This window comes from Pholcus phalangioides, unplaced genomic scaffold (genome assembly GCF_987345545.1).
Source record: "Pholcus phalangioides strain wild (caught in Gottingen) unplaced genomic scaffold, Ppha-v1.0 ptg000012l_1, whole genome shotgun sequence".
NCBI classification, from domain to species: Eukaryota; Metazoa; Arthropoda; class Arachnida; order Araneae; family Pholcidae; genus Pholcus; species Pholcus phalangioides.
In genome coordinates this window covers 17,958,577-17,979,249 of record NW_028301605.1, presented here as the reverse complement: position 1 = coordinate 17,979,249, position 20,673 = coordinate 17,958,577, and the positions used below count along the sequence as shown (strand labels likewise).

The 20,673-nt window shown below is 43.2% G+C and overlaps 61 non-coding genes across 61 annotated transcripts; all 61 read right to left on the bottom strand.

Annotated features, from left to right (window-relative positions):
- Nucleotides 1-6,732: 6,732 nt before the first annotated feature.
- Nucleotides 6,733-6,814, bottom strand: TRNAS-UGA (transfer RNA serine (anticodon UGA)). Its single transcript has one exon. It is a non-coding gene; the product is annotated as a tRNA-Ser (tRNA).
- A 69-nt stretch (nucleotides 6,815-6,883) lies between these two features.
- TRNAS-UGA (transfer RNA serine (anticodon UGA)) lies at nucleotides 6,884-6,965 on the bottom strand. Its single transcript has one exon. It is a non-coding gene; the product is annotated as a tRNA-Ser (tRNA).
- A 69-nt stretch (nucleotides 6,966-7,034) lies between these two features.
- TRNAS-UGA (transfer RNA serine (anticodon UGA)) lies at nucleotides 7,035-7,116 on the bottom strand. Its single transcript has one exon. It is a non-coding gene; the product is annotated as a tRNA-Ser (tRNA).
- Nucleotides 7,117-7,185: 69 nt separating this feature from the next.
- Nucleotides 7,186-7,267, bottom strand: TRNAS-UGA (transfer RNA serine (anticodon UGA)). The gene has a single exon. It is a non-coding gene; the product is annotated as a tRNA-Ser (tRNA).
- Nucleotides 7,268-7,443: 176 nt separating this feature from the next.
- On the bottom strand, nucleotides 7,444-7,525 carry TRNAS-UGA (transfer RNA serine (anticodon UGA)). Its single transcript has one exon. It is a non-coding gene; the product is annotated as a tRNA-Ser (tRNA).
- Nucleotides 7,526-7,852: 327 nt separating this feature from the next.
- On the bottom strand, nucleotides 7,853-7,934 carry TRNAS-UGA (transfer RNA serine (anticodon UGA)). The gene has a single exon. It is a non-coding gene; the product is annotated as a tRNA-Ser (tRNA).
- A 69-nt stretch (nucleotides 7,935-8,003) lies between these two features.
- On the bottom strand, nucleotides 8,004-8,085 carry TRNAS-UGA (transfer RNA serine (anticodon UGA)). Its single transcript has one exon. It is a non-coding gene; the product is annotated as a tRNA-Ser (tRNA).
- Nucleotides 8,086-8,261: 176 nt separating this feature from the next.
- Nucleotides 8,262-8,343, bottom strand: TRNAS-UGA (transfer RNA serine (anticodon UGA)). The gene has a single exon. It is a non-coding gene; the product is annotated as a tRNA-Ser (tRNA).
- A 176-nt stretch (nucleotides 8,344-8,519) lies between these two features.
- Nucleotides 8,520-8,601, bottom strand: TRNAS-UGA (transfer RNA serine (anticodon UGA)). Its single transcript has one exon. It is a non-coding gene; the product is annotated as a tRNA-Ser (tRNA).
- Nucleotides 8,602-8,777: 176 nt separating this feature from the next.
- On the bottom strand, nucleotides 8,778-8,859 carry TRNAS-UGA (transfer RNA serine (anticodon UGA)). Its single transcript has one exon. It is a non-coding gene; the product is annotated as a tRNA-Ser (tRNA).
- A 176-nt stretch (nucleotides 8,860-9,035) lies between these two features.
- TRNAS-UGA (transfer RNA serine (anticodon UGA)) lies at nucleotides 9,036-9,182 on the bottom strand. The gene is made up of 2 exons: nucleotides 9,146-9,182; nucleotides 9,036-9,080 (listed from the first exon to the last, which is right to left on the bottom strand). It is a non-coding gene; the product is annotated as a tRNA-Ser (tRNA).
- Nucleotides 9,183-9,823: 641 nt separating this feature from the next.
- TRNAS-UGA (transfer RNA serine (anticodon UGA)) lies at nucleotides 9,824-9,905 on the bottom strand. The gene has a single exon. It is a non-coding gene; the product is annotated as a tRNA-Ser (tRNA).
- Nucleotides 9,906-10,125: 220 nt separating this feature from the next.
- Nucleotides 10,126-10,207, bottom strand: TRNAS-AGA (transfer RNA serine (anticodon AGA)). Its single transcript has one exon. It is a non-coding gene; the product is annotated as a tRNA-Ser (tRNA).
- Nucleotides 10,208-10,276: 69 nt separating this feature from the next.
- Nucleotides 10,277-10,358, bottom strand: TRNAS-UGA (transfer RNA serine (anticodon UGA)). Its single transcript has one exon. It is a non-coding gene; the product is annotated as a tRNA-Ser (tRNA).
- Nucleotides 10,359-10,534: 176 nt separating this feature from the next.
- TRNAS-UGA (transfer RNA serine (anticodon UGA)) lies at nucleotides 10,535-10,621 on the bottom strand. Its single transcript has one exon. It is a non-coding gene; the product is annotated as a tRNA-Ser (tRNA).
- Nucleotides 10,622-10,783: 162 nt separating this feature from the next.
- Nucleotides 10,784-10,865, bottom strand: TRNAS-UGA (transfer RNA serine (anticodon UGA)). The gene has a single exon. It is a non-coding gene; the product is annotated as a tRNA-Ser (tRNA).
- A 199-nt stretch (nucleotides 10,866-11,064) lies between these two features.
- Nucleotides 11,065-11,146, bottom strand: TRNAS-UGA (transfer RNA serine (anticodon UGA)). Its single transcript has one exon. It is a non-coding gene; the product is annotated as a tRNA-Ser (tRNA).
- Nucleotides 11,147-11,215: 69 nt separating this feature from the next.
- On the bottom strand, nucleotides 11,216-11,297 carry TRNAS-GGA (transfer RNA serine (anticodon GGA)). The gene has a single exon. It is a non-coding gene; the product is annotated as a tRNA-Ser (tRNA).
- Nucleotides 11,298-11,366: 69 nt separating this feature from the next.
- On the bottom strand, nucleotides 11,367-11,448 carry TRNAS-GGA (transfer RNA serine (anticodon GGA)). The gene has a single exon. It is a non-coding gene; the product is annotated as a tRNA-Ser (tRNA).
- Nucleotides 11,449-11,517: 69 nt separating this feature from the next.
- On the bottom strand, nucleotides 11,518-11,599 carry TRNAS-UGA (transfer RNA serine (anticodon UGA)). Its single transcript has one exon. It is a non-coding gene; the product is annotated as a tRNA-Ser (tRNA).
- A 239-nt stretch (nucleotides 11,600-11,838) lies between these two features.
- TRNAS-UGA (transfer RNA serine (anticodon UGA)) lies at nucleotides 11,839-11,920 on the bottom strand. Its single transcript has one exon. It is a non-coding gene; the product is annotated as a tRNA-Ser (tRNA).
- A 69-nt stretch (nucleotides 11,921-11,989) lies between these two features.
- TRNAS-UGA (transfer RNA serine (anticodon UGA)) lies at nucleotides 11,990-12,071 on the bottom strand. Its single transcript has one exon. It is a non-coding gene; the product is annotated as a tRNA-Ser (tRNA).
- A 69-nt stretch (nucleotides 12,072-12,140) lies between these two features.
- On the bottom strand, nucleotides 12,141-12,222 carry TRNAS-UGA (transfer RNA serine (anticodon UGA)). The gene has a single exon. It is a non-coding gene; the product is annotated as a tRNA-Ser (tRNA).
- A 69-nt stretch (nucleotides 12,223-12,291) lies between these two features.
- On the bottom strand, nucleotides 12,292-12,373 carry TRNAS-UGA (transfer RNA serine (anticodon UGA)). Its single transcript has one exon. It is a non-coding gene; the product is annotated as a tRNA-Ser (tRNA).
- A 69-nt stretch (nucleotides 12,374-12,442) lies between these two features.
- Nucleotides 12,443-12,524, bottom strand: TRNAS-UGA (transfer RNA serine (anticodon UGA)). Its single transcript has one exon. It is a non-coding gene; the product is annotated as a tRNA-Ser (tRNA).
- A 68-nt stretch (nucleotides 12,525-12,592) lies between these two features.
- TRNAS-AGA (transfer RNA serine (anticodon AGA)) lies at nucleotides 12,593-12,674 on the bottom strand. The gene has a single exon. It is a non-coding gene; the product is annotated as a tRNA-Ser (tRNA).
- A 69-nt stretch (nucleotides 12,675-12,743) lies between these two features.
- TRNAS-UGA (transfer RNA serine (anticodon UGA)) lies at nucleotides 12,744-12,825 on the bottom strand. The gene has a single exon. It is a non-coding gene; the product is annotated as a tRNA-Ser (tRNA).
- Nucleotides 12,826-13,045: 220 nt separating this feature from the next.
- TRNAS-UGA (transfer RNA serine (anticodon UGA)) lies at nucleotides 13,046-13,127 on the bottom strand. Its single transcript has one exon. It is a non-coding gene; the product is annotated as a tRNA-Ser (tRNA).
- A 69-nt stretch (nucleotides 13,128-13,196) lies between these two features.
- TRNAS-UGA (transfer RNA serine (anticodon UGA)) lies at nucleotides 13,197-13,278 on the bottom strand. The gene has a single exon. It is a non-coding gene; the product is annotated as a tRNA-Ser (tRNA).
- A 69-nt stretch (nucleotides 13,279-13,347) lies between these two features.
- Nucleotides 13,348-13,429, bottom strand: TRNAS-UGA (transfer RNA serine (anticodon UGA)). The gene has a single exon. It is a non-coding gene; the product is annotated as a tRNA-Ser (tRNA).
- A 69-nt stretch (nucleotides 13,430-13,498) lies between these two features.
- TRNAS-UGA (transfer RNA serine (anticodon UGA)) lies at nucleotides 13,499-13,580 on the bottom strand. Its single transcript has one exon. It is a non-coding gene; the product is annotated as a tRNA-Ser (tRNA).
- A 283-nt stretch (nucleotides 13,581-13,863) lies between these two features.
- TRNAS-UGA (transfer RNA serine (anticodon UGA)) lies at nucleotides 13,864-13,945 on the bottom strand. Its single transcript has one exon. It is a non-coding gene; the product is annotated as a tRNA-Ser (tRNA).
- A 306-nt stretch (nucleotides 13,946-14,251) lies between these two features.
- TRNAS-UGA (transfer RNA serine (anticodon UGA)) lies at nucleotides 14,252-14,333 on the bottom strand. The gene has a single exon. It is a non-coding gene; the product is annotated as a tRNA-Ser (tRNA).
- Nucleotides 14,334-14,553: 220 nt separating this feature from the next.
- TRNAS-UGA (transfer RNA serine (anticodon UGA)) lies at nucleotides 14,554-14,635 on the bottom strand. Its single transcript has one exon. It is a non-coding gene; the product is annotated as a tRNA-Ser (tRNA).
- Nucleotides 14,636-14,703: 68 nt separating this feature from the next.
- On the bottom strand, nucleotides 14,704-14,785 carry TRNAS-AGA (transfer RNA serine (anticodon AGA)). Its single transcript has one exon. It is a non-coding gene; the product is annotated as a tRNA-Ser (tRNA).
- Nucleotides 14,786-15,004: 219 nt separating this feature from the next.
- TRNAS-GGA (transfer RNA serine (anticodon GGA)) lies at nucleotides 15,005-15,086 on the bottom strand. The gene has a single exon. It is a non-coding gene; the product is annotated as a tRNA-Ser (tRNA).
- Nucleotides 15,087-15,327: 241 nt separating this feature from the next.
- TRNAS-UGA (transfer RNA serine (anticodon UGA)) lies at nucleotides 15,328-15,409 on the bottom strand. Its single transcript has one exon. It is a non-coding gene; the product is annotated as a tRNA-Ser (tRNA).
- Nucleotides 15,410-15,478: 69 nt separating this feature from the next.
- TRNAS-UGA (transfer RNA serine (anticodon UGA)) lies at nucleotides 15,479-15,560 on the bottom strand. Its single transcript has one exon. It is a non-coding gene; the product is annotated as a tRNA-Ser (tRNA).
- A 69-nt stretch (nucleotides 15,561-15,629) lies between these two features.
- On the bottom strand, nucleotides 15,630-15,711 carry TRNAS-UGA (transfer RNA serine (anticodon UGA)). Its single transcript has one exon. It is a non-coding gene; the product is annotated as a tRNA-Ser (tRNA).
- A 69-nt stretch (nucleotides 15,712-15,780) lies between these two features.
- TRNAS-UGA (transfer RNA serine (anticodon UGA)) lies at nucleotides 15,781-15,862 on the bottom strand. The gene has a single exon. It is a non-coding gene; the product is annotated as a tRNA-Ser (tRNA).
- A 68-nt stretch (nucleotides 15,863-15,930) lies between these two features.
- TRNAS-AGA (transfer RNA serine (anticodon AGA)) lies at nucleotides 15,931-16,012 on the bottom strand. The gene has a single exon. It is a non-coding gene; the product is annotated as a tRNA-Ser (tRNA).
- A 69-nt stretch (nucleotides 16,013-16,081) lies between these two features.
- On the bottom strand, nucleotides 16,082-16,163 carry TRNAS-UGA (transfer RNA serine (anticodon UGA)). Its single transcript has one exon. It is a non-coding gene; the product is annotated as a tRNA-Ser (tRNA).
- A 69-nt stretch (nucleotides 16,164-16,232) lies between these two features.
- TRNAS-GGA (transfer RNA serine (anticodon GGA)) lies at nucleotides 16,233-16,314 on the bottom strand. Its single transcript has one exon. It is a non-coding gene; the product is annotated as a tRNA-Ser (tRNA).
- Nucleotides 16,315-16,383: 69 nt separating this feature from the next.
- TRNAS-GGA (transfer RNA serine (anticodon GGA)) lies at nucleotides 16,384-16,465 on the bottom strand. The gene has a single exon. It is a non-coding gene; the product is annotated as a tRNA-Ser (tRNA).
- A 69-nt stretch (nucleotides 16,466-16,534) lies between these two features.
- Nucleotides 16,535-16,616, bottom strand: TRNAS-UGA (transfer RNA serine (anticodon UGA)). The gene has a single exon. It is a non-coding gene; the product is annotated as a tRNA-Ser (tRNA).
- A 69-nt stretch (nucleotides 16,617-16,685) lies between these two features.
- Nucleotides 16,686-16,767, bottom strand: TRNAS-UGA (transfer RNA serine (anticodon UGA)). Its single transcript has one exon. It is a non-coding gene; the product is annotated as a tRNA-Ser (tRNA).
- Nucleotides 16,768-16,901: 134 nt separating this feature from the next.
- On the bottom strand, nucleotides 16,902-16,983 carry TRNAS-UGA (transfer RNA serine (anticodon UGA)). The gene has a single exon. It is a non-coding gene; the product is annotated as a tRNA-Ser (tRNA).
- Nucleotides 16,984-17,052: 69 nt separating this feature from the next.
- Nucleotides 17,053-17,134, bottom strand: TRNAS-UGA (transfer RNA serine (anticodon UGA)). The gene has a single exon. It is a non-coding gene; the product is annotated as a tRNA-Ser (tRNA).
- Nucleotides 17,135-17,203: 69 nt separating this feature from the next.
- TRNAS-UGA (transfer RNA serine (anticodon UGA)) lies at nucleotides 17,204-17,285 on the bottom strand. Its single transcript has one exon. It is a non-coding gene; the product is annotated as a tRNA-Ser (tRNA).
- Nucleotides 17,286-17,461: 176 nt separating this feature from the next.
- On the bottom strand, nucleotides 17,462-17,543 carry TRNAS-UGA (transfer RNA serine (anticodon UGA)). The gene has a single exon. It is a non-coding gene; the product is annotated as a tRNA-Ser (tRNA).
- A 220-nt stretch (nucleotides 17,544-17,763) lies between these two features.
- TRNAS-UGA (transfer RNA serine (anticodon UGA)) lies at nucleotides 17,764-17,845 on the bottom strand. Its single transcript has one exon. It is a non-coding gene; the product is annotated as a tRNA-Ser (tRNA).
- A 490-nt stretch (nucleotides 17,846-18,335) lies between these two features.
- On the bottom strand, nucleotides 18,336-18,417 carry TRNAS-UGA (transfer RNA serine (anticodon UGA)). The gene has a single exon. It is a non-coding gene; the product is annotated as a tRNA-Ser (tRNA).
- A 69-nt stretch (nucleotides 18,418-18,486) lies between these two features.
- On the bottom strand, nucleotides 18,487-18,568 carry TRNAS-UGA (transfer RNA serine (anticodon UGA)). Its single transcript has one exon. It is a non-coding gene; the product is annotated as a tRNA-Ser (tRNA).
- Nucleotides 18,569-18,637: 69 nt separating this feature from the next.
- Nucleotides 18,638-18,719, bottom strand: TRNAS-UGA (transfer RNA serine (anticodon UGA)). The gene has a single exon. It is a non-coding gene; the product is annotated as a tRNA-Ser (tRNA).
- A 69-nt stretch (nucleotides 18,720-18,788) lies between these two features.
- On the bottom strand, nucleotides 18,789-18,870 carry TRNAS-UGA (transfer RNA serine (anticodon UGA)). The gene has a single exon. It is a non-coding gene; the product is annotated as a tRNA-Ser (tRNA).
- Nucleotides 18,871-19,046: 176 nt separating this feature from the next.
- TRNAS-UGA (transfer RNA serine (anticodon UGA)) lies at nucleotides 19,047-19,128 on the bottom strand. The gene has a single exon. It is a non-coding gene; the product is annotated as a tRNA-Ser (tRNA).
- A 176-nt stretch (nucleotides 19,129-19,304) lies between these two features.
- On the bottom strand, nucleotides 19,305-19,386 carry TRNAS-UGA (transfer RNA serine (anticodon UGA)). Its single transcript has one exon. It is a non-coding gene; the product is annotated as a tRNA-Ser (tRNA).
- Nucleotides 19,387-19,562: 176 nt separating this feature from the next.
- TRNAS-UGA (transfer RNA serine (anticodon UGA)) lies at nucleotides 19,563-19,644 on the bottom strand. Its single transcript has one exon. It is a non-coding gene; the product is annotated as a tRNA-Ser (tRNA).
- A 208-nt stretch (nucleotides 19,645-19,852) lies between these two features.
- Nucleotides 19,853-19,934, bottom strand: TRNAS-UGA (transfer RNA serine (anticodon UGA)). The gene has a single exon. It is a non-coding gene; the product is annotated as a tRNA-Ser (tRNA).
- A 176-nt stretch (nucleotides 19,935-20,110) lies between these two features.
- Nucleotides 20,111-20,192, bottom strand: TRNAS-UGA (transfer RNA serine (anticodon UGA)). The gene has a single exon. It is a non-coding gene; the product is annotated as a tRNA-Ser (tRNA).
- Nucleotides 20,193-20,368: 176 nt separating this feature from the next.
- TRNAS-UGA (transfer RNA serine (anticodon UGA)) lies at nucleotides 20,369-20,450 on the bottom strand. The gene has a single exon. It is a non-coding gene; the product is annotated as a tRNA-Ser (tRNA).
- Nucleotides 20,451-20,673: the final 223 nt, after the last annotated feature.

Here is a 20,673-nt window from a genome sequence, read left to right as displayed (position 1 = left end):
AAAAAGATTTTGAGAAATTCATTTTTTTGGCTCAATGTACACATCAAAGAATTCATTGCATCTTTTTCAGTTGTTGACAGATTTCACAGATCCTCTGATCTTCCGTAAAAAAAAAATGATATGGATGCAATTATAACTTTATATGAACAATCACTCATTGAAAAGTTTTACATTTCCATTCAAACAAAATCGCAATTAAAAGTACTTCATTTATCTCGTGACAACCAGTAACGAGTAGGCCTAGGGTAATTTGGAAACACCCTCTGAAGGTTCATTAACAAACATTTTAGATGATTTTGATATTTTCATCCGGAACAGAATTTTTCAGTTCGAAAGAAATTCGTGATTTTTATGACACAAAATCATTTATGCCATCTAATATTTATTACGTCATTTCATTAAGGTCATCAAGTATCACGTTATTTCCTGACCTTTATTGTTCGTGGTCATTAAAAGGTGTCCACGTTTATAGTGACAGCCAATCAGTACTACAGACATTAAGGAAAATCAATAACAAAGAAAAAAATATACACAACATGAAAATTTTAGCTGAAAAGAACAAAATAGTCTTCCATTGGGTTAAGGCCCATAATCGGAACCTAAGAAATGAGTATGCAGATAAAAAAAAGCCAAGGAGGCAACAGAGAAGACTGAAATAGATACAATAGTTGAAATCTCATCGATACAATTGATAAAGAAATCCATAATGGAAAACTGGCAGCAACATGGGACTGTTTATCAAATGGAAGATTTACACATGGAATATTTTCAAAAGTGTCACTGAACATCTTGCAGGGTAATTTCTACTTCAATCAAGTTCTAAAACAACATGGCGCATTTGATTTATACCAAAAAAAGATTTCATGAAAGCTCTCCCAAGTGCATCTTTTGTGAGAAAGCGACAAGTGATGTTAAACACCTAGTATGCGAAGCTTGGAAGAGAAACACGGAGGATGTAAATTTTAAGAATGAAAACATCACCATTCTAGCACTAATGAAAAAAAAGACTGGATCTCTTATAAAGCAAATAATGAAACAAAATGTAGAAAATAAGGGCGTAGCGAGGGGGGAGGACTTGGGGGTCTGCCCCCCCCCCCCGAAATGTGAGAAAATGACCGAAAAATGAGAAAAAGATGGCCATATCTATTGTTCTATCACTTTGGTCCCCCCTCCCCCCGAACGAAATTTCTGGCTACGCCCCTGGTAGAAAACTATACACACAATTCATAGCTACACACATGGTTCATTGGTAGTAGTGTGCTGACAATATGCTAATGTAATAATATGCTTATAATGTGCTAATATAATATATGCTAATCTTTTTCTTTAATGTAAATTTTTTATTTCAAGCCCGAGAGGCACCAAATTGCTGCTCGCGAGGAAATGTTAATGGTGCTCCCTGGGGTAGGATGTTTATATATGTTTTTTTTATATGGTGGTTTGTTTTTCTTCTTTTGTTTTTGTTTTTTTTACATTGAGAAAATAAGGGTAAGTTACTCATACATGTAAATATGCAACGTGTTATTTTAATGCTCCGGGAATGTGACGCGGGACACTTGAGTGATCCGAAAATGTACTGCAGGTCCTCAGTTGCGGGCCAGGAGTTCAGCTGGCATGAATCAGAGGGACTCACCAATTTCAACTCTTTCTTGTCGTTGTCGGTGAGATCAGTCCAGCTTCTAATCATCAGCTGAGTGGACAGCGGCAGGGCTCCTGTGCTAGGGCTCTTCTCGACGTCGAGCTTCGGCATGTCGGTCGGAGTGGTCGCTGTTGTTCTTGATCGCGCCCAACAACCATTCGTTCACGTGCACCATATTCCTCTAGTTTTGGAATTCCGTGGCCTGCGTTAGACGCTGCAGAGGCCCATCTGTTTCATAAAGATGTGATTGAACATCATCATTAACATTCTGATCGAACGAAATATACTATACAGGGTGTCCCGTAATTACTAATGCGGCCTTTATCTCATCAACCGTCCATCGTAGAGATACGATTCCAATTTGAAAAATGTTCAAAAGACGTTCAAAAATTACCCCGTATCAGTTTCCAGAGTGAAAATACAGTGTGCAACGAAATAAAAAAAATCTAAATTTTTATACGGTCCCCGGTTCTTTAATTTCCAATTTGCCAACAGAAAAAATTCCAAGCTTACAAACGCAATATTCACTGAGATATTCGAATTCAAAAATCGGATAAAAGTTTTAAAAGGGCAGCAAAAACTAACGGAAAATGTTCCTTTCTTCTACGTTCCAGTGTAGAAGAATCTACACTGCTGGCCACCCAAATTGCAACACCAAGAAAGACAAGAGATATCGCAACAATATTTATTTTGTAGATAACATGTTGACCAAGCATCAAATGATTAAATTTATAGACTTCTGTGAAGTGTGGTTCCTGCCAAAATCAGTAGCCAGAGTAGCCGCCATTGTTGGAGATCACCGCTGCCACACGCCTCGGCATTGATTCAAACTTTGGATGTGTTCTTGGGGTACAGCAGACCAAGCAGCTTCCACGCGTTGCCAAAGTTGATCTGGTGTGGCAGCTGGGGATGTAATCTGGGTCAATCGTTGTGCAACCATGGACCACATGTTTTCTATCGGCGAAAGATCCGGAGAGCGAGCTGGCCAGGGAAGCAATTCAATCTGGCGATTGACGAAGAACCTTTGGACAATGCGTGCCACGTGTGGTCGCGCATTATCCTGTTGAAATATGGCTGTGGGCAAGCCCTGAAGGTAAGGAAGGACAACTGGCTCCAACACCTCGGAGATGTAGCGCTGGCTTTTTAAAGTACCGGCAATGCGTACTAGAGGAGTGCGAGAGTGATATCCAATACCGCCCCATACCATAATACCCGGTGGAGGACCAGTGTGGCGGTGCATAACGCAGCTGTTCAGCATCCTCTCTCCACGGTGTCTTCAGAGTCAAATCCGACCATCGTGGTGTTGCAGACAGAAGCGTGACTCGTCAGTAAAGACAATTTCATTCCATTGTGCCGTCCACATCCTTCTTTCATCGCACCATTGGCGGCGGAGACGTCTGTGGTTCTGCGTTAAGGGTAGACGAAGCAATGGACGTCTTGCGGACAGACCACTCTGCTGTAAACGGCGTCGAATGGTACGCGCAGACACTGGATGATGCGGTACAGACTGAATGTGCTGTGCTATGGTTCGTGATGTGGCTGAGCGATCCGTCACTGCCATACGCACAATATGCCTGTCATCACGTGAAGTGGTGCACTGAGGTGGATGCGATCGAACACGTCGGTCCGTCGTACCCTCCTGCATCCAACGATCACATATCCGCATTACAGTTGTTTGGTTTCGTCCAACACGACTACCGATTTCCCTGAAAGATAATCCACAATCTCGGTAGGCCACTATTCTTCCTCTGTCGAACTCGGATACTTGATCAAAAGATGATCGCTGTTTTCTACGAGGCATAATTGATCGTTTTTTTGAAAAAACCACAAGAAAAAGACAATTGCGTACTTCAAATCGTCGAAATCTCCAAGCCTTAAATAGCGCTTTGAAGTGGCGCCACAGGCGCGCGTGATGTGCGTCTGCGCTGAAATTCTAATCATTTGCATATCTCACCTCCGCTAATGCATGTTGTAAATTTCATATTATTTGCATGCTTCCTTCAGGGTGTTGCATTTACGGTGGCCAGCAGTGTACTTTCTACAATTTCCATTTGTGAATTGGAATATCTCAGCGAATATAAGATACGTGGAATTTTTTTTCTGTCAACTTCGGAAGAGACAGGACAACAACTTTCTGATTGGAAGTTAGAGCACAGGGGGACCGTATAAAAATTTAGTTTTTTTTTTAAATTTGTGACATACTGTATTTTCACTCTCAATTCTGGTCCGGGTAATTTTTTAATGCTCTTTGAGCATTTTTAAAATTGGAATCATACCTGTAGAACGGACGGCTGATGAGATAAAGGCTGCATTAGCACTTACAGGACACCTTGTACATTACTTATGGTAAAAAAAAATCCCATATTTTCAAACCACCCTCCCTCGTACTCAAAACAAAAGGTGAACGATTTCATAACAGTTTTGCTTCTCCTCACTAAAAATTTTTATACAAAGTGCACAGGGTAACAGGGCGTATGATATTTTACTGGCGAATCTTTGATCCTATAGGCATACTTACAACTTACAATTATAAAACGTATCCAATTAACGGGGTAATACTCAGATATGTCATTCATGTTTCAAGGGGTTGCATAGTTATGAAAAAAAATTGACTTTTTCTATGCAGTTCCCGAGTGTCCAAAAACCCAGTTAGGAAGTGATTGCCCTGTCTCTCCAGATGCCGAAAAAAATATCCATGTTTCTAAGTGCAATATTCACTGAGATATTATAAAATTAGAAAAAAACGGAGGAAATGCGGTTGGGGGGGGGGAACGGTGTTAGATACGGGTAAACCATTTTATTCGCTATTTTAATGCTGTTTCTCCCCAACTTTGCACTGTGTTTTGCGTCCTGTTACCCCTGTGCACCCTGTATATAAAATAACATGTCCTGAGTGACTGAGACCGATTCATCATCGTCGAGCTGAAACCGCTGAAGCTATAAATATGAAATTTTGTCGGTATTACTTGTTATAACGTAGATGCCCACTAAGGCGAGATATCTCGAAATTCAACCCCTAAAGGGGGGGGGGGGTCATAAGGCATTCAATTGTCATATGGGGGGGATCATCACCGAGTAATTTTCAGAAGATCATATCCACGCGAGCGAAGCCGTGGGTAAGAGTTGAATGTAAAAGAAATGAGTAGATAAATTGGAATGGCGAATCCGAATATAACCATCGACCCGGTTCGATTACTAACGCCGAATCCCGGTGGTTGAAAGACATGAGTCTAGATATTTTCTTCTACGGCTGTTCCCCCCCCCCCCCGAATAATATTTTTATAATAATGTCACCGATTCAAATGTCTTTCTGTAATTCGCCACCAACACACTAGTTCGACAAGTCCGGGATCGAACGAAACAAAAGGCATAATAACGTGTCCGGTGTCGACTCAATTTGACTTACATGCGAGGTTTTCGGTTCATTTGGCGAATAAATGAAATCGACTCGGCCAAATAATGTGTATCTAGACGCCGATGTCGCCAAAGTGTTTGGTTTATGTCGCCAGTACGAAGTACACATGTGACTGTCCCAGTCATCTGTACTTCGTATAATCAACGGAGAGGTTCATCTTTTCGTTCAGTGTCACCAGTGATCGAATATGAGTATCGGAATTTTCTGACGGTGAATTTTCCGTAAACCAGCCTCAGCTGGAGGAATTCACTACAGAAAAATTCACCGCCATACAATTCACGACGGAAAATTCACCCACACCAGTCGGTGAGCGAGAAATGACCGAGTGAGTGAGTCAGTATATAAAGTAGTTAGTGAATGAATGATGATAGAGTGGTTGGTTGAGCGACCTAGAGATACAATAAGTGGCCTAGTGAGTGAATGGGAGGACAAGTGAGTGCCTAGGAGGAGTAGTTATTCTCTTCCAACCGAACGCAGGCTATTCGTGCTTTTATGACCAGATGATTAACATGTTTGGTGGCGAAGACGCAAAGGATATCAGTAGAGATAGGTAAATTTCGCAAAAAAAGTTTCCAAATCATAAATTTCGCATTTATTCGCAGTAGTGAATTCCAAATGACAAATTTCACATTCGTTCACAAAAAAAAAAACTCGAATACGTAAAACATAGCTGAAATAAACAATTTCGCATTCAAAAAAACACGACCGTATATTACTGGAAAATGTTAAAGTACTAAGTTGAAATCGCATTGTAGTAATACAGGGTGATTATAAAAAAACTATCCCGACATATGGGCCCCTAACTATCATACAATTCACAGAAACTGAATGAAATTTTGGCATAAGGTATTTTGATGTATGCGCTCAAGAATGATATGGAAAACAACAGTGTCACTCTAACAGTTACGGTTACAGTGAGAAAATTTCGAAAATATCAAATGGCAACACCAAGTTTTTTGTATTGGAATGTGATCTCCATTCTGAAAAACCCTAAATAGCGTTCGAACGGCAACTGTAGCATGAAAATCACCGGCGGTAGATAGACTAAAAGTGAGGACAGAGAAGCAGCATAAAATAAAGTATTTTATTGTGTTTCACAAATTTTCAACATGACCTTGTGGGGGACTAATCAGGCTGGGATCTCAGCCGAAGAAACGGTGTGACGAATGAAACGAACATTCCTGCTCTGGTGCACGGCAAAGTCCTTTTCCCTTGCCTAGCTCCGGGGATTTTCGTCGACGAAATGTCGGAGGGTGAAGTTTCAGTAAACCGTCAGTACATACTACCGTTCTTACACAGTGGCGGATTAAAGTCGGTCGAGGCCCCGGGCGCAAAAGCAAATAATGGGCCCTTAAGTAAAAAAAAGGCGGCAAGTTTGGGAGCCCCTTAGAAATCAGAGCCCCGGCACGCGCCCGCCGTTAAATCCGCCACTGTAACCGCATAATATAACTTCACGCAGCTGGCGCAGGAGAGATTCGAACCTCATAACAACACAATCCTTCTTAAACGCATTAACGCTAAATTTAATTTTACGCAGGATTCGAACCTAAGCGGGAGATTCCCAAAGGATTTCAAGCCCATCGCCTTAACCACTCAGCCACGACTGCTGCGGGTTCAATCCTCATAGCAATAGAATTTTTCTTAAATGTATTAAAGGCAAAGTGTACATATAATTTCACGCAGTCGGCAGGATTCGAACCTACGCGGGAGATTCCCAATGGATTTCAAGTCCATCGCCTTAACCACTCGGCCACGACTGCTGCGGGTTCAACCCTCATAGCAATAAAATTTTTCTTAAATGTATTAAAGGCAAAGTATGTATAATTTCACGCAGTCGGCAGGATTCGAACCGACGCGGGAGATTTCCAATGGATTTCAAGCCCATCGCCTTAACCACTCGGCCACGACTGCTGTGGGTTTAATCCGCATAGCAATAAAATTCTTCTTAAATGTATTACAGACAAAGTATGTATAATTTCACGCAGTCGGCAGGATTCGAACCTACGCGGGAGATTCCCAATGGATTTCAAGTCCATCGCCTTAACCACTCGGCCACGACTGCTGCGGGTTCAATCCTCATAGCAATAGAATTTTTCTTAAATGTATTAAAGGCAAAGTATGTATAATTTCACGCAGTCGGCAGGATTCGAACCTACGCGGGAGATTCCCAATGGATTTCAAGTCCATCGCCTTAACCACTCGGCCGAAACTGCTGTGGGTTTACTCCTCATAGCAATAAAATTTTTCTTAAATGTATTACAGGCAAAGTATGTATAATTTCACGCAGTCGGCATCGCCTTAACCACTCGGCCACGACTGCTGCGGGTTTACTCCTCATAGCAATAGAATTTTTCTTAAATGTATTAAAGGCAAAGTATGTATAATTTCACGCAGTCGGCAGGATTCGAACCTACGCGGGAGATTCCCAATGGATTTCAAGTCCATCGCCTTAACCACTCGGCCACGACTGCTGCGGATTTACTCCTCATAGCAATAGAAATTTTCTTAAATGTATTACAGGCAAAGTATGTATAATTTCACGCAGTCGGCAGGATTCGAACCGACGCGGGAGATTTCCAATGGATTTCAAGCCCATCGCCTTAACCACTCGGCCACGACTGGTGTGGGTTTAATCCGCATAGCAATAAAATTTTTCTTAAATGTATTACAGGCAAAGAGAGTATAATTTCACGCAGTCGGTATCGCCTTAACCACTCGGCCACGACTGCTGCGGGTTTACTCCTCATAGCAATAAAATTTTTCTTAAATGTATTACAGGCAAAGTATGTATAATTTCACGCAGTCGGCAGGATTCGAACCTACGCGGGAGATTCCCAATGGATTTCAAGTCCATCGCCTTAACCACTCGGCCACGACTGCTGCGGGTTCAATCCTCATAGCAATAGAATTTTTCTTAAATGTATTAAAGGCAAAGTATGTATAATTTCACGCAGTCGGCAGGATTCGAACCTACGCGGGAGATTCCCAATGGATTTCAAGTCCATCGCCTTAACCACTCGGCCGAAACTGCTGTGGGTTTACTCCTCATAGCAATAAAATTTTTCTTAAATGTATTACAGGCAAAGTATGTATAATTTCACGCAGTCGGCATCGCCTTAACCACTCGGCCACGACTGCTGCGGGTTTACTCCTCATAGCAATAGAATTTTTCTTAAACGTATTAAAGGCAAAGTATGTATAATTTCACGCAGTCGGAAGGATTCGAACCGACGCGGGAGATTTCCAATGGATTTCAAGCCCATCGCCTTAACCACTCGGCCACGACTGCTGTGGGTTCAATCCGCATAGCAATAAAATTTTTCTTAAATGTATTACAGGCAAAGAGAGTATAATTTCACGCAGTCGGTATCGCCTTAACCACTCGGCCACGACTGCTGCGGGTTTACTCCTCATAGCAATAAAATTATTCTTAAATGTATTACAGGCAAAGTATGTATAATTTCACGCAGTCGGCAGGATTCGAACCTACGCGGGAGATTCCCAATGGATTTCAAGTCCACCGCCTTAACCACTCGGCCGAAACTGCTGTGGGTTTACTCCTCATAGCAATAAAATTTTTCTTAAATGTATTACAGGCAAAGTATGTATAATTTCACGCAGTCGGCATCGCCTTAACCACTCGGCCACGGCTGCTGCGGGTTTACTCCTCATAGCAATAAAATTTTTCTTAAATGTATTACAGGCAAAGTATGTATAATTTCACGCAGTTGGCAGGATTCGAACAGGCGCGGGAAATTCCCAATGGATTTCAAGTCCATCGCCTTAACCACTCGGCCACGACTGCAGCGGATTTACTCCTCATAGCAATAAAATTTTTCTTAAATGTATTACAGGCAAAGTATGTATTTTTTCACGCAGTCGGCATCGCATTAACCACTGGGCCACGACTGCTGCGGGTTTACTCCTCATAGCAATAAAATGTTTCTTAAATGTATTACAGGCAAAGTATGTAAAATTTCACGCAGTCGGCAGGATTCGAACCTACGCTGGAGATTCCCAATGGATTTCTAGTCCACATAACTTCACGCAGACGGCAGGATTCGAACCTACGCGGGAGATTCTCAATGGATTTCAAGTCCATCACCTTAACCACTCGGCCACGACTGCTGCGGGTTCAATCCTCATAGCAATAGAATTTTTCTTAAATGTATTAAAGGCAAAGTATGTATAATTTCACGCAGTCGGTAGGATTCGAACATACGCGGGAGATTCCCAATGGATTTGAAGTCCATCGCCTTAACCACTCGGCCACGAGTTTACTCCTCATAGCAATAGAATTTTTCTTGAATGTATTACAGGCAAAGTATGTATAATTTCGCGCAGTCGGCATCGCCTTAACCACTCGGCCACGACTGCTGCGGGTTCAATCCTCATAGCAATAGAATTTTTCTTAAATGTATTACAGGCAAAGTATGTATAATTTCACGCAGTTGGCAGGATTCGAAAAGGCGCGGGAAATTCCCAAAGGATTTCAAGTCCATCGCCTTAACCACTCGGCCACGACTGCAGCGGATTTACTCCTCATAGCAATAAAAATTTTCTTAAATGTATTACAGGCAAAGTATGTATTTTTTCACGTAGTCGGCATCGCATTAACCACTGGGCCACGACTGCTGCGGGTTTACTCCTCATAGCAATAAAATGTTTCTTAAATGTATTACAGGCAAAGTATGTAAAATTTCACGCAGTCGGCAGGATTCGAACCTACGCTGGAGATTCCCAATGGATTTCTAGTCCACATAACTTCACGCAGTCGGCAGGATTCGAACCTACGCGGGAGATTCCCAATGGATTTCAAGTCCATCACCTTAACCACTCGGCCAAGACTGCTGCGGGTTCAATCCTCATAGCCATAGAATTTTTCTTAAATGTATTAAAGGCAAAGTATGTATAATTTCACGCAGTCGGTAGGATTCGAACATACGCGGGAGATTCCCAATGGATTTGAAGTCCATCGCCTTAACCACTCGGCCACGACTGCTGCGGGTTCAATTCTCATAGCAATAGAATTTTTCTTAAATGTATTAAAGGCAAAGTATGTGAAATTTCACGCAGTCTGCAGGATTCGAACCTACGCGGGAGATTCCCAATGGATTTCTAGTCCATCGCCTTAACCACTCGGCCACGACTGCTGCGGGTTCAATCCTCATAGCAATAGAATTTTTCTTAAATGTATTAAAGGCAAAGTATGTATAATTTCACGCAGTCGGCAGGATTCGAACCTACGCGGGAGATTCCCAATGGATTTCAAGTCCATCGCCTTAACCACTCGACCACGACTGCTGTGGGTTTACTCCTCATAGCAATAAAATTTTTCTTAAATGTATTACAGGCAAAGTATGTATAATTTCACGCAGTCGGCATCGCCTTAACCACTCGGCCACGACTGCTGCGGGTTTACTCCTCATAGCAATAAATTTTTTCTTAAATGTATTACAGGCAAAGTATGTATAATTTCACGCAGTAGGCAGGATTCGAACCTACGCGGGAGATTCCCAATGGATTTCAAGTCCATCGCCTTTACCACTCGGCCACGAGTTTACTCCTCATAGCAATAGAATTTTTCTTCAATGTATTACAGGCAAAGTATGTATAATTTCACGCAGTCGGCATCGCCTTAACCACTCGGCCAGGACTGCTGCGGGTTCAATCCTCATAGCAATAGAATTTTTCTTAAATGTATTACAGGCAAAGTATGTATAATTTCACGCAGTTGGCAGGATTCGAACAGGCGCGGGAAATTCCCAATGGATTTCAAGTCCATCGCCTTAACCACTCGGCCACGACTGCAGTGGGTTTACTCCTCATAGCAATAAAATTTTTCTTAAATGTATTACAGGCAAAGTATGTAAAATTTCACGCAGTCGGCAGGATTCGAACCTACGCGGGAGATTCCCAATGGATTTCTAGTCCATATAACTTCACGCAGTCGACAGGATTCGAACCTACGCGGGAGATTCCCAATGGATTTCTAGTCCATATAACTTCACGCAGTCGGCAGGATTCGAACCTACGCGGGAGATTCCCAATGGATTTCAAGTCCATCGCCTTAACCACTCGGCCACGACTGCTGCGGGTTCAATCCTCATAGCAATAGATTTTTTCTTAAATGTATTAAAGGCAAAGTATGTATAATTTCACGCAGTCGGCAGGATTCGAACAGGCGCGGGAAATTCCCAATGGATTTCCAGTCCATCGCCTTAACCACTCGGCCACGACTGCTGCGGGTACAATCCTCATAGCAATAGAATTTTACTTAAATGTATTAAAGGCAAAGTATATATAACTTCACGCTGTCGGCAGGATTCGAACCGACGCGGGAGATTCCCAATGGATTTCCAGTCCATCGCCTTAACCACTCGGCCACGACTGCTGCGGGTACAATACTCCTAGCAATAGAATTTTTCTTAAATGTATTAAAGGCAAAGTATGTAAAACGTCACGCAGTCGGCAGGATTCGAACCTACGCGGGAGAATCCCAATGAATTTCAAGTCCATCGCCTTAACCACTCGGCCACGACTGCAGTGGGTTTACTCCTCATAGCAATAAAATTTTTCTTAAATGTATTACAGGCAAAGAGTATTTTTTCATGCAGTCGGCATCGTCCTAACCACTCGGCCACGACTGCTGCGGGTTTACTCCTCATAGCAATAAAATTTTTCTTAAATGTATTACAGGCAAAGTATGTAAAATTTCACGCAGTCGGCAGGATTCGAACCTACGCGGGAGATTCCCAATGGATTTCTAGTCCATATAACTTCACGCAGTCGACAGGATTCGAACCTACGCGGGAGATTCCCAAAGGATTTCAAACCCATCGCTTTAACCACTCGGCCACGACTGCTGCGGGTTCAATCCTCATAGCAATAGATTTTTTCTTAAATGTATTAAAGGCAAAGTATGTATAATTTCACGCAGTCGGCAGGATTCGAACAGGAGCGGGAAATTCCCAATGGATTTCAAGTCCATCGCCTTAACCACTCGGCCACGACTGCTGCTGGTTCAATCCTCATAGCAATAGAATTTTTCTTAAATGTATAAAAGGCAAAGTATGTATATTTTCACGCAGTCGGCAGGATTCGAACATACGCGGGAGATTCCCAATGGATTTCAAGTCCATCGCCTTAACCACTCGGGCACGACTGCTGCGGGTTCAATCCTCATAGCAATAGATTTTTTCTTAAATGTATTAAAGGCAAAGTATGTATAATTTCACGCAGTCGGCAGGATTCGAACAGGCGCGGGAAATTCCCAATGGATTTCAAGTCCATCTCCTTAACCACTCGGGCACGACTGCTGCGGGTTCAATCCTCATAGCCATAGAATTTTTCTTAAATGTATTAAAGGCAAAGTATGTATGATTTCACGCAGTCGGCAGGACTTGAACCTACGCGGGTGATTCCCAATGGATTTCAAGTCCATCGCCTAAACCACTCGGCCACGACTGCTGCGGGTTCACTCCTCATAGCAATAGAATTTTTCTTGAATGTATTAAAGGCAAAGTATGTATTTTTCACGCAGTCGTCAGGATTCGAACCTACGCGGGAGATTCCAAATGGATTTCTAGTCCATCGCCTTAACCACTCGGCCACTACTGCTGCGGGTTCAATCAGCATAGCAATAGAATTTTTCTTAAATGTATTACAGGCAAAGTATGTGTAATTTCACGCAGTCGGCAGGATTCGAACCTACGCGGGAGATTCCCAATGGATTTCAAGTCCATCGCCTTAACCACTCGGCCACGACTGCTGCGGGTTTAATCCGCATAGCAATAGAATTTTTCTTAAATGTATTAAAAGCAAAGTATATATAACTTCACGCAGTCGGCAGGATTCGAACCGACGCGGGAGATTCCCAATGGATTTCCAGTCCATCGCCTTAACCACCCTGCCACGACTGTTACGAGTACAATCCTCATAGCAATAGAATTTTTCTTAAATGTATTAAAGGCAAAGTATGTATAACGTCACGCTGTCGGCAGGATTCGAACCTACGCGGGAGAATCCCAATGAATTTCAAGTCCATCGCCTTAACCACTCGGCCACGACTGCTGCGGGTTTACTGCTCATAGTAATAGAATTTTTCTTAAATGTATTACAGGCAAAGTGTGTAAAATTTCGCGCAGTAGGCAGGATTCGAACCTACGCGGGAGATTCCCAATGGATTTCAAGTCCATCGCCTTAACCACTCGGCCACGACTGCTGCGGGTTTACTCCTCATAGCAATAAAATTTTTCTTAAATGTATTACAGGCAAAGTATGTATAATTTCACGCAGTCGGCAGGATTCGAACCTACGCGGGAGATTCCCAATGGATTTCAAGTCCATCGCCTTAACCACTCGGCCACGACTGCTGCGGATTCACTTCTCATAGCAATAGAATTTTTCTTAAATGTATTAAAGGCAAAGTATGTAAAATTTCGCGCAGTAGGCAGGATTCGAACCTACGCGGGAGATTCCCATTGGATTTCAAGTCCATCGCCTTAACCACTCGGCCACGACTGCTGCGGGTTTACTGCTCATAGTAATAGAATTTTTCTTAAATGTATTACAGGCAAAGTGTGTGTAATTTCACGCAGTCCGCATCGCCTTAACCACTCGGCCACGACTGCTGAGGGTTTACCCCTCATAGCAATAAAATTTTCCTTAAATGTATTACAGGCAAAGTATGTATAATTTCACGCAGTCGGCATCGCCTTAACCACTCGGCCACGACTGCTGCGGGTTCAATCCTCATAGCAATAGAATTTTTCTTAAATGTATTACAGGCAAAGTATGTATAATTTCACGCAGTTGGCAGGATTCGAACAGGCGCGGGAAATTCCCAATGGATTTCAAGTCCATCGCCTTAACCACTCGGCCACGACTGCAGTGGGTTTACTCCTCATAGCAATAAAATTTTTCTTAAATGTATTACAGGCAAAGTATGTATTTTTTCATGCAGTCGGCATCGTCCTAACCACTCGGCCACGACTGCTGCGGGTTTACTCCTCATAGCAATAAAATTTTTCTTAAATGTATTACAGGCAAAGTATGTAAAATTTCACGCAGTCGGCAGGATTCGAACCTACGCGGGAGATTCCCAATGGATTTCTAGTCCATATAACTTCACGCAGTCGGCAGGATTCGAACCTACGCGGGAGATTCCCAATGGATTTCTAGTCCATATAACTTCACGCAGTCGGCAGGATTCGAACCTACGCGGGAGATTCCCAATGGATTTCAAGTCCATCGCCTTAACCACTCGGCCACGGCTGCTGCGGGTTCAATCCTCATAGCAATAGATTTTTTCTTAAATGTATTAAAGGCAAAGTATGTATAATTTCACGCAGTCGGCAGGATTCGAACAGGAGCGGGAAATTCCCAAAGGATTTCAAGTCCATCGCCTTAACCACTCGGCCACGACTGCTGCGGGTTCAATCCTCATAGCCATAGAATTTTTCTTAAATGTATTAAAGGCAAAGTATGTATGATTTCACGCAGTCGGCAGGACTTGAACCTACGCGGGAAATTCCCAATGGATTTCAAGTCCATCGCCTTAACCACTCGTCCACGACTGATGCGGGTTCAATCCTCATAGCCATAGAATTTTTCTTAAATGTATTAAAGGCAAAGTATGTATTTTTCACGCAGTCGTCAGGATTCGAACCTACGCGGGAGATTCCAAATGGATTTCTAGTCCATCGCCTTAACCACTCGGCCACGACTGCTGCGGGTTCAATCCGCATAGCAATAGAATTTTTCTTAAATGTATTAAAGGCAAAGTATGTATAATTTCACGCAGTCGGCAGGATTCGATTTACGCGGGAGATTCCCAATGGATTTCCAGTCCATCGCCTTAACCACTCGGCCACGACTGCTGCGGGTACAATCCTCATAGCAATAGAATTTTACTTAAATGTATTAAAGGCAAAGTATATATAACTTCACGCAGTCGGCAGGATTCGAACCGACGCAGGAGATTCCCAATGGATTTCCAGTCCATCGCCTTAACCACTCGGCCACGACTGCTGCGGGTTGACTCCTCATAGCAATAGAATTTTTCTTAAATGTATTACAGGCAAAGTATGTATTTTTTCATGCAGTCGGCATCGTCCTAACCACTCGGCCACGACTGCTGCGGGTTTACTCCTCATAGCAATAAAATTTTTCTTAAATGTATTACAGGCAAAGTATGTAACATTTCACGCAGTCGGCAGGATTCGAAACTACGCGGGAGATTCCCAATGGATTTCTAGTCCATATAACTTCACGCAGTCGACAGGATTCGAACCTACGCGGGAGATTCCCAATGGATTTCAAGTCCATCGCCTTAACCACTCGGCCACGACTGCTGCGGGTTCAATCCTCATAGCAATAGATTTTTTCTTAAATGTATTAAAGGCAAAGTATGTATAATTTCACGCAGTCGGCAGGATTCGAACAGGAGCGGGAAATTCCCAATGGATTTCAAGTCCATCGCCTTAACCACTCGGCCACGACTGCTGCTGGTTCAATCCTCATAGCAATAGAATTTTTCTTAAATGTATAAAAGGCAAAGTATGTATATTTTCACGCAGTCGGCAGGATTCGAACAGGCGCGGGAAATTCCCAATGGATTTCAAGTCCATCGCCTTAACCACTCGGCCACGACTGCTGCGGGTTCAATCCTCATAGCCATAGAATTTTTCTTAAATGTATTAAAGGCAAAGTATGTATGATTTCACGCAGTCGGCAGGACTTGAACCTACGCGGGTGATTCCCAATGGATTTCAAGTCCATCGCCTAAACCACTCGGCCACGACTGCTGCGGGTTCACTCCTCATAGCAATAGAATTTTTCTTGAATGTATTAAAGGCAAAGTATGTATTTTTCACGCAGTCGTCAGGATTCGAACCTACGCGGGAGATTCCAAATGGATTTCTAGTCCATCGCCTTAACCACTCGGCCACGACTGCTGCGGGTTCAATCAGCATAGCAATAGAATTTTTCTTAAATGTATTACAGGCAAAGTATGTGTAATTTCACGCAGTCGGCAGGATTCGAACCTACGCGGGAGATTCCCAATGGATTTCAAGTCCATCGCCTTAACCACTCGGCCACGACTGCTGCGGGTTTAATCCGCATAGCAATAGAATTTTTCTTAAATGTATTAAAGGCAAAGTATGTATAATTTCACGCAGTCGGCAGGATTCGAACCTACGCGGGAGATTCCCAATGGATTTCCAGTCCATCGCCTTAACCACTCGGCCACGACTGCTGCGGGTACAATCCTCATAGCAATAGAATTTTTCTTAAATGTATTAAAAGCAAAGTATATATAACTTCACGCAGTCGGCAGGATTCGAACCGACGCGGGAGATTCCCAATGGATTTCCAGTCCATCGCCTTAACCACTCGGCCACGACTGTTGCGGGTACAATCCTCATAGCAATAGAATTTTTCTTAAATGTATTAAAGGCAAAGTATGTATAACGTCACGCTGTCGGCAGGATTCGAACCTACGCGGGAGAATCCCAATGAATTTCAAGTCCATCGCCTTAACCACTCGGCCACGACTGCTGCGGGTTTACTGCTCATAGTAATAGAATTTTTCTTAAATGTATTACAGGCAAAGTGTGTAAAATTTCGCGCAGTAGGCAGGATTCGAACCTACGCGGGAGATTCCCAATGGATTTCAAGTCCATCGCCTTAACCACTCGGCCACGACTGCTGCGGGTTTACTCCTCATAGCAATAAAATTTTTCTTAAATGTATTACAGGCAAAGTATGTAAAATTTCACGCAGTCGGCAGGATTCGAACCTACGTGGGAGATTCCCAATGGATTTCTAGTCCATATAACTTCACGCAGTCGGCAGGATTCGAACCTACGCGGGAGATTCCCAATGGATTTCAAGTCCATTGCCTTAACCACTCGGCCACGACTGCTGCGGGTTCAATCCTCATAGCAATAGAATTTTTCTTAAATGTATTAAAGGCAAAGTATGTATAATTTCACGCAGTCGGCAGGATTCGAACAGGCGCGGGAAATTCCCAATGGATTTCAAGTCCATCGCCTTAACCACTCGGCCACGACTGCTGCGGATTCAATCCTCATAGCAATAGAATTTTTCTTTAATGTATTAAAGGCAAAGTATGTATAATTTCACGCAGTCGGCAGGATTCGAACATACGCGGGAGATTCCCAATGGATTTCAAGTCCATCGCCTTAACCACTCGGCCACGACTGCTGCGGGTTTACTGCTCATAGTAATAGAATTTTTCTTAAATGTATTACAGGCAAAGTGTGTGTAATTTCACGCAGTCCGCATCGCCTTAACCACTCGGCCACGACTGCTGCGGGTTTACCCCTCATAGCAATAAAATTTTCCTTAAATGTATTACAGGCAAAGTATGTATAACTTCACGCAGTCGGCAGGATTCGAACCTACGCGGGAGATTCCAAACGGATTTCAAGTCCATCGCCTTAACCACTCGGCCACGACTGCTGCGGGTTCAATTCTCATAGCAATAGATTTTTTCTTAAATGTATTAAAGGCAAAGTATGTATAATTTCACGCAGTCGGCAGGATTCGAACAGGAGCGGGAAATTTCCAATGGATTTCAAGTCCACCGCCTTAACCAATCGGCCACGACTGCTGCTGGTTCAACCCTCATAGCAATAGAATTTTTCTTAAATGTATTAAAGGCAAAAGATGTATAATTTAACGCAGTCGGCAGGAGTCGAACCTACGCGGGAGATTCTCAATGGATTTCAAGTCCATCGCCTTAACCACTCGGCCACGACTGCTGCTGGCTCAACCCTCATAGCAATAGAATTTTTCTTAAATGTATTAAAGGCAAAGTATGTATAATTTCACGCAGTCGGCGGGACTCGAACCTACGTGGGAGATTCCCAATGGACTTCAAGTCCATCGCCTTAACCACTCGGCCACGAGTTTACTCCTCATACCAATAGAATTTTTCTTGAATGTATTACAGGCAAAGTATGTATAATTTCACGCAGTCGGCATCGCCTTAACCACTCGGCCATGACTGCTGCGGGTTCAATCCTCATAGCAATAGAATTTTTCTTAAATGTATTACAGGCAAAGTATGTATTTTTTCATGCAGTCGGCATCGCCTTAACCACTCGGCCACGACTGCTGCGGGTTTACTCCTCATAGCAATAAAATTTTTCTTAAATGTATTACAGGCAAAGTATGTAAAATTTCACGCAGTCGGCAGGATTCGAACATACGTGGGAGATTCCCAATGGATTTCTAGTCCATATAACTTCACGCAGTCGGCAGGATTCGAACCTACGCGGGAGATTCCCAATGGATTTCAAGTCCATTGCCTTAACCACTCGGCCACGACTGCTGCGGGTTAAATCCTCATAGCAATAGAATTTTTCTTAAATGTATTAAAGGCAAAGTATGTATAATTTCACGCAGTCGGCAGGATTCGAACAGGCGCGGGAAATTCCCAATGGATTTCAAGTCCATCGCCTTAACCACTCGGCCACGACTGCTGCGGATTCAATCCTCATAGCAATAGAATTTTTCTTTAATGTATTAAAGGCAAAGTATGTATAATTTCACGCAGTCGGCAGGATTCGAACATACGCGGGAGATTCCCAACGGATTTCAAGTCCATCGCCTTAACCACTCGGCCACGACTGCTGCGGGTTCAATCCTCATAGCAATAGAATTTTTCTTTAATGTATTACAGGCAAAGTATGTATAACTTCACGCAGTCGGCAGGATTCGAACCTACGCGGGAGATTCCCAATGGATTTCAAGCCCATCGCCTTAACCACTCGGCCACGACTGCTGTGGGTTCAACCCGCATAGCAATAAAATTTTTCTTAAATGTATTACAGGCAAAGTATGTATAATTTCACGCAGTCGGCATCGCCTTAACCACTCGGCCACGACTGCTGCGGGTTTACTCCTCATAGCAATAAAATTTTTCTTCAATGTATTACAGGCAAAGTATGTATAATTTCACGCAGTCGGCAGGATTCGAACCTACGCGGGAGATTCCCAATGGAATTCAAGTCCATCGCGTTAACCACTCGGCCACGACTGCTGTGGGTTCAACCCGCATAGCAATAAAATTTTTCTTAAATGTATTACAGGCAAAGAATGTATAATTTCACGCAGTCGGCATCGCCATAACCACTCGGCCACGACTGCTGCGGGTTTACTCCTCATAGCAATAAAATTTTTCTTAAATGTATTAAAGGCAAAGTATGTATAATTTCATGCAGTAGGCAGGATTCGAACCTACGCGGGAGATTCCCAGTGGATTTCAAGTCCATCGCCTTAACCACTCGGCCACGACTGCTGCGGGTTCAATCCTCATAGCAATAGAATTTTTCTTTAATGTATTACAGGCAAAGTATGTATAATTTCACGCAGTCGGCATCGCCTTAACCACTCGGCCACGACTGCTGCGGGTTTACTCCTCATAGCAATAAAATCTTTCTTCAATGTATTACAGGCAAAGTATGTATAATTTCACGCAGTCGGCAGGATTCGAACCTACGCGGGAGATTCCCAATGGATTTCAAGTCCATCGCGTTAACCACTCGGCCACGACTGCTGTGGGTTCAACCCGCATAGCAATAAAATTTTTCTTAAATGTATTACAGGCAAAGTATGTATAATTTCACGTAGTCGGCAGGATTCGAACAGGAGCGGGAACTTCACGTCCATCGCCTTAACCACTCGGCCACGACTGCTGCTGGTTCAATCCTCATAGCAATAGAATTTTTCTTAAATGTATTAAAGGCAAAGTATGTATAATTTCATGCAGTCGGCAGGATTCGAACCTACGCGGGAGATTCCCAATGGATTTCAAGCCCATCGCCTTAACCACTCGGCCACGACTGCTGCGGGTTCAACCCGCATAGCAATAAAATTTTTCTTAAATGTATTACAGGCAAAGTATGTATAATTTCACGCAGTCGGCATCGCCTTAACCACTCGGCCACGACTGCTGCGGGTTTATTCCTCATAGCAATAAAATTTTTCTTCAATGTATTACAGGCAAAGTATGTATAATTTCCCGCAGTCGGCAGGATTCGAACCTACGCGGGAGATTCCCAATGGATTTCAAGTCCATCGCGTTAACCACTCGGCCACGACTGCTGTGGGTTCAACCCGCATAGCAATAAAATTTTTCTTAAATGTATTACAGGCAAAGAATGTATAATTTCACGCAGTCGGCATCGCCATAACCACTCGGCCACGACTGCTGCGGGTTTACTCCTCATAGCAATAAAATTTTTCTTCAATGTATTACAGGCAAAGTATGTATAATTTCACGCAGTCGGCAGGATTCGAACCTACGCGGGAGATTCCCAATGGATTTCAAGTCCATCGCGTTAACCACTCGGCCACGACTGCTGTGGGTTCAACCCGCATAGCAATAAAATTTTTCTTAAATGTATTACAGGCAAAGAATGTATAATTTCACGCAGTCGGCATCGCCATAACCACTCGGCCACGACTGCTGCGGGTTTACTCCTCATAGCAATAAAATTTTTCTTAAATGTATTACAGGCAAAGTATGTATAATTTCACGTAGTCGGCAGGATTCGAACAGGAGCGGGAATTTCACGTCCATCGC